Below are 6,279 nucleotides of genomic sequence, written 5' to 3'. Positions count from 1 at the left end.
GTCCATAAACTAAGCAGGCCGCGAGACTTGTGTTCTTGAAGAGCGAGGTTGGCCCAGTTGGCGGGGCTTAGTGTAACGGCTCCATTCTCCACTAGATGGCGCTGTTAGCCTACTTGGGTGAATTGTTGTGGCACTCATAGGTGCGTATGCGCATGAGCGGGAGCGGTGAAAATGACGTCACCCAGCTACCCAGGCTGTTCTGTTCTCCTGATCAGCAATCATGCACCGTTCTCTGCCTTCAGCTTTTGTCCACTTCCCGCTTTTTCACTGTCCGTGACCAATCCCAAGGCAGTACCTTTCTCCTGAGTTTTGTCTCAGATGCGGCTGTTTTCCCCCCGCCCTTTAGTTCTGAAGGACCGCAGCTTAGACCAGTTCCGCCCCTCTGTGGGAGGGTCTTACTGAGCAATGGCCGAATGTCAGATGCACCCAGGAATGTTTGCAGGACCCTGCTGCTGCCGGTGCCCCGAGACTGCGGCCGGGGGCCAGCCCGCCCCAGAAAAAGTTCGTGAGATGGTGTAGCAGCAGTTTTTCAGGGATTATGGAAAATCACAACACACATCTGGCACCAGGCTTCACCCTTAATGACCTTGTTCCAGCACCAGCGAATGTGGCTGTTCTCTGGGGTTTCTTGGGACCAGGTGGCCTCAACAGCCTCTACCAAATGCCCTTCCAGCAGTGGAACCACTTTTCCTTGTGTGGCCGAAGAACCTCCTGGACCCCAGTCTGCTCCTGGGGATTCGCCCTTCCCGCCAGAGCACCACCAGGTATTGAGCTGCGGAGTTGCAGACTCTGCGCTCCCCTTGTTTACAGTTAATGGAATTTAAACCCTCTGCTTTCTCCTTTCTCCCTTTTTAGTTTAGTCCCTGCGGCTGTTTCCAATTTTCCACTTTCTCTCCAGCTGCTTTTGGGGAGGGGTGTTTTTCCTGTATTCTCCCCCGCCCTGTCTCCATCCACTCTCCGCCCGCAAAAGCGGCTCAGTGCCCAGCACGGCTTTTCTCTCCCCAAGTTCACCTCTCTGCCCCTTGTACCTTCTGAATTCTGTGGTTCCGGTTGTGCAGACTGTTGTGTTAATCCTCAGATCAGTTTTCTAGGTGTGCAGGATGGTTTAGTGTTGGTCTGGCTGTATTTCATGGACGTGAGACACACAAAAAACTTCCATGCTGTTCCGCCATCTTGGTTCCCCCCATAAAATCACCATATGTTTTTAATTTGACAAACTATTATTTCTATTTCAAAAACAGGAAAACTGGCCTATAACAAAGACAAAGAGTTTATCCTTAGTCAGAAAACAAATGATAGACCTACACACTGATAAACTAAGACTATATTTTTAAAAGCATGGACTGAGCATGGGTTAGTTTTATTTAGAAAGGTAGGATGGGGAAATAGTATTTTATACTTTAATCAGAAATATGTTATAATTCATTTTATTTACTAAATAACTCATACTTTGGGGCTCAGATAAAACATAACACAGATTTTAAATCCACATAACTGTTCTTTAAATTATAATGATTTATGGTTGTGGGTAAACTTCAACTGGTAAAATAATAACAGATTCAGTCATTAAATGGCACTAGCTACATTCAGAGTGGGTCTGCACAGTAATATAAAAGCTCTGGTAAATAATAACGTTAATGGTTATGCTCCCTTTTAAAATTTAGATGACTTTCTGAAACCATATCCAAATTAGTTCTCTTCTTTTAATAATTATCAATGAATGAAAAAATACTTAAAATTTGTTGGGATTCTTATTCTTATTTCAGTATCCAAGATTTCAGGTCTAATGATGCCCCATAATGGTTTCCATCAACGATAAGGTAAAGTAGGATAAGGTAAAGTAGGAGGCTTATTAAATCTGTCTGAGTCCAATTAGGAAATAGAAATCACACAGTAGTTTCAACAGAGAAATGTAAAATAAAGACTTAATAACAAGAGAGAGGAGTAATAAGGAATTGACTAGGGAGAGTTAAAGAAAAATATAAAGAGTAAAGGAATAACAGATGTAGGGAGAATTCCTTACCCCAAGTGGTGAGGTAGAATGCCCAAGGGAGGGCCAATCACCCCATGCCCTGCCTGACCAGGGCTGAGATCAAGACCTCATTGGAATGGCTCAGCCAGAGTTCTCTGGATGGTGAGGAACTTGCTGAGAAGCCCTGCTAATGGGCTTTGCTGGAAAACGTCTCTATGAATGGTAAAGTAAGGGAAGCCATTCTCAGGGAGGCGCTGCACCTCAGAACTTGATGTGAAGTCACATAAGAGGCCCTGGGAGAGGTCATCCAAGGGGCAATGTCTCACCAGAGCACTCCATCATGAAGACACTGGAGAAAGTAGTAGTGAGGGCTGCTGGGCACTGAGTTCTGCTGGTCATCCCATGCTGCAGGGACAAAGATCTGGATAAGCCACAGTCTGCAAAAGTCAGCATTGGAGAAACAGTGCTCTGCATGTCAGAGCAAACCACACCTTGCAGGAGGCTAGCACCAGAGAAACTGCATTCTGCAGGAGGAAAACATCAGGTAGAGTTGAATGCTGGAGGAAGCTGACCAGCAAGGAACACTGGGACCATAAAGGAAAAAAAAAAACCAATCCCTGCCTCCTCTATTGTCCCCCGTTGCCCCTCCAAATGGCAAGGCTTAATATCATGCCATCTGTGAAAGAGAAATATTTACAAAGTCTACCTCTATGATCGCATAGCAGACAGAGAAGAATAGATTTAGGACAGAGAGACAATAAATTGAAACATGGCGTATTTGTTTTCATAACCTGATTAAATTTTTTCTTTTATGTTTTAACACCAAAACCAAGACTTATCTGGCTAATAACGGAATCTATAAAAAATGATATTTTTTTTCTTCCAGAGATTTTCTTATTCCTTCCTGATTGGTTAGTGTCCTTGCAGAAGAACTCAGCCACCTGACATGCATTTCAGAGTGTCACAGGTTGTAACTGATTTCCAAAGAACAGAACCTATGTCACAGATCAACCCCAGGATTTGCATGATGAGCTCTGAATGACCAGAGGCATTCCCATTAGGTTTATTTTCCCATCCTGCTCCAGGTTTTCCAAATCTTGAGTGTGTAGTAGCCACTACTAACAGAACTGCTCTTTACTGGATATGAAATATTTTCACGTTAGAACAATATTGTTGTTATTATTTTCTCAGAATTTAGCTACAGACACTGTGACTTAATGCTTGCTGGAAGTAATGAAGCCAATAAGAGCCAGAGCTGAAATTCAAACCAAAGCTGTACATTTTAAAATTAGTACTTTTTCTAAGACACTAGTTTGCCTTTGAATCAGTACTTCCAACAAAGAAACTAAAATGACTAAAATTTTGTGAAATCAGTTCTATCAGAAATTTCCAAATAAATTGCAACTGTCCCTAAGGAAGACAAACACTCGAGTATATGAATATAGATCTGAGGTGTGATCAACACCTTTTCAATTCTGTTTGGGCGGCAGGGGAGGCAAGAAAATTCTAAGGAGAGTTTTAATAGTGTCTCAAGTAACTCAGGAAGAAGACATATTTGATTGATACATTTCATTTCAGGTGGAATTCAGTAGTTCCGTTGAAAATTTGACCTCACAGAATACAGTAAGTTACAAAACCAACATTGGTTTATGTTGATTTATACTGAGAAAGGTTTTCAACATGTACTTCTCAAAAAAAAAAAAATGAGTTAGCTACAATTAACCTAATGAGTAATATTAGGATGGGCAATTTCATCTCATCGCTGGCATCATTGAAAAGACAGGATTAGAAAAAGGACCTGAAAATATTAGCAAAGATGCTTTTGGATTATTTTTCAATAGTATGGTAAAGAAACATTTATAAAGAAAGAAAGTTGCAGTTAACCAGTGAATTGATAACTTTTACGAAAAAACGTAATTAAAGCCTTTTTAAGATGGAGCCTGAGCAGCCTTTTCAGGGCAACTGCCTTGCATGTCCTGTTTTCTGAATCTTTGAACTAGGCCAAACCGCCAACCTTCCTAGAAGTCAGCAAGAACAAGAATATCCTGTTTGAAAAGACTGAAAAAGGTGAACTTGCACTTAGTGACCACTTTGTCAGACCAATCGATGAATTACAAACCTAGCCCTGCTTGTCAGCACCAATGAACTCTTCCCAAAAACAACTTACTAATCTTCCTTTTATTTCCCCATAAAAACCCCGAGTCTATGTCCTGTAATTGGGACACTATTCAGGTTTCTACCCAAATCTGTGTACAATTCTTTGATCCCAAATAAACGTTTTGCCTCTTGATCTGATTTTTTGTTTGTTTGTTTTTAGGTTGACACTTCATTAACAATCCTGTGATGATTTAAATGACAAAAGAAAATAAATGTGAGTGTCAGTAAAAGTAATTAAAAGCATGTTATATTTACTAAGCACTAGCGTGACTTGCATGACTACCATGTAGTGATTGACCTAATTCATCATCTCATTTTGACTTGACACTCGGGTTCTAACCTCTGTAAATTTTCACTCTAAGCAGAAGACGCAGAGCCAGATTTGCAAAGAGTGATGTCAGAGTTCACCATCTAGGGTCTCTCAGCCTTGTTCAATCAGCATTTATCCCATGACTCAGCCTGACAGTCCTCAAATCATCATATGAGGTTATATTCTATCAGTGCTCCCATAATTCCAGGGCAAGAGAGCCCTTATTACAGTTGGGAACAAGTGCTTGGTGTGTTTGAGCTAATGAGGTACTGACTTTTAGCCTATGACAATTGACCGCCATCATGTACCTATCAGAATGCCCTCAGCACAACATTTTAGAGGAACCCAGGGTAAATTGGATTCTTAATGGCACATTTAACGGAAGTCAGTCAATAGAGGTTAACATAATTCTCAGTATGCACTTTTAAATTGCAAACAGTTTTAGAGTGACCATTTCCCTAACAGACTGGACTGACACACCACACAATGGGCTTTTGGCCTTCCTAGCAGATGGGCCTCCTTTGGTTTTGGTCCTGAATACAGCATTAGTTGAAAAAGCATTCAGTTCAGAATAGAATGGCTTTTTTTGTGGAAGAGCTGGCTTATTGTTTGATTCAGATAAAGAACCCTTTATCTGGTGGTGACTTGTCATCTTATGTCGATGTAAGCTATGTAAAGAATGACTTTTCATTAAAGCAAGTTTAGCATATTTGCAATTGTCTTGGTCAGATGGGAAAGTCTCTGGCTGAAATAGTAGAATTATATCCTGTGGTTTATGCAATCCACAAACTGATTCTATGTGGGAAAGCAAAAATAATAATAATAATAAAAGAGGTTTTTTTTTTTCTTCTCTTGGCTGCACAGAATAACTGTGCCAAGCAAGAATTTTTAGGCACACTGAAGAAAATCCACTACCTGTATAGGTGGCAGAATTCACCAAGTTATATGGAGACTGAATATATATCCGTCCTTCTCCAAACAAGATTATAGTCTCAAATTCCTGAATTTGATTCACTATGGATTAAAAACATCATTGTTACCTCATCCAGCTCTTGCACTTTTCTATAAACTGTTAGGCATGTAATCCCATTAAACCCTCCCATGCTGCTTCCATCATTTGACTGTGAACTTCCTCCTTGCAAGTAAACTTTATATTGCTCCCCTGCATTCCATGCTATCTTGTATATGGAGTTCCTATGTTGCCTCTTCTATTCATTGCCAACAGTATAATACCTTTCTGCTGGCCCAAAACTTCTAAACTTGAACAAATAAATTGGAGAGGGTCTGACATGCGGTGGCACAGCCTCATGGACAAAAACAATAACTTTCCTGAGCATGACAGTAAATACTCCTCCCTGACCATTGAGAATCCTACAAAATTCTCAGTATCCCATGTCCTATATGTGCTTCTTCACCACTGGTCTGGTAACATTGGAAAGGAGGGCAGCTGTTATATACCTCTCCTAGATTTGACCAACGTGACCATTTTGCAGTGTTCTCCCTTGCCAAGTAGCTTCACTGAGTGCTAATGGGAGGTGAAAAGGACCCAACAGAACCATCTGGAAAACATGCATCTGCTTTATCTTTAGTCTACAGTGTCTGAGGCCCAGAGATGACCTTGTTCCTTCCCAGGGACCTCAAGCACCTCCATCCACCCAAGCAGCTCACACAGCCATTGGTAATCTATACATGGCTCATGCACCACACATTTCACATAGACATCATCTTAGATATCAGAACACCAGAAGTAATGGGGACAAAAAGAAACATGGTAGAGGAATACAGCCTGTTTTGGTACGATTTCTCCTTGGATTTGTCTTCATGGTTTACCTGTGGTTTT

The 6,279-nt window shown here is 41.1% G+C and overlaps 1 long non-coding RNA gene across 1 annotated transcript; it reads left to right on the top strand.

Annotated features, from left to right (window-relative positions):
• Positions 1-217: 217 nt before the first annotated feature.
• On the top strand, positions 218-4,262 carry LOC131503726 (uncharacterized). Its single transcript, XR_009257546.1, has 2 exons — positions 218-764; positions 2,859-4,262. It is a non-coding gene; the product is annotated as an uncharacterized LOC131503726 (long non-coding RNA).
• The last annotated feature ends 2,017 nt before the right edge of the window (positions 4,263-6,279 follow it).

The sequence above is a fragment of the Neofelis nebulosa genome, chromosome 2, assembly GCF_028018385.1.
Source record: "Neofelis nebulosa isolate mNeoNeb1 chromosome 2, mNeoNeb1.pri, whole genome shotgun sequence".
Taxonomy (NCBI): Eukaryota; Metazoa; Chordata; class Mammalia; order Carnivora; family Felidae; genus Neofelis; species Neofelis nebulosa.
Note: the sequence above shows the minus strand (reverse complement) of the source record. Positions and strands in the feature narration are given on the sequence as shown.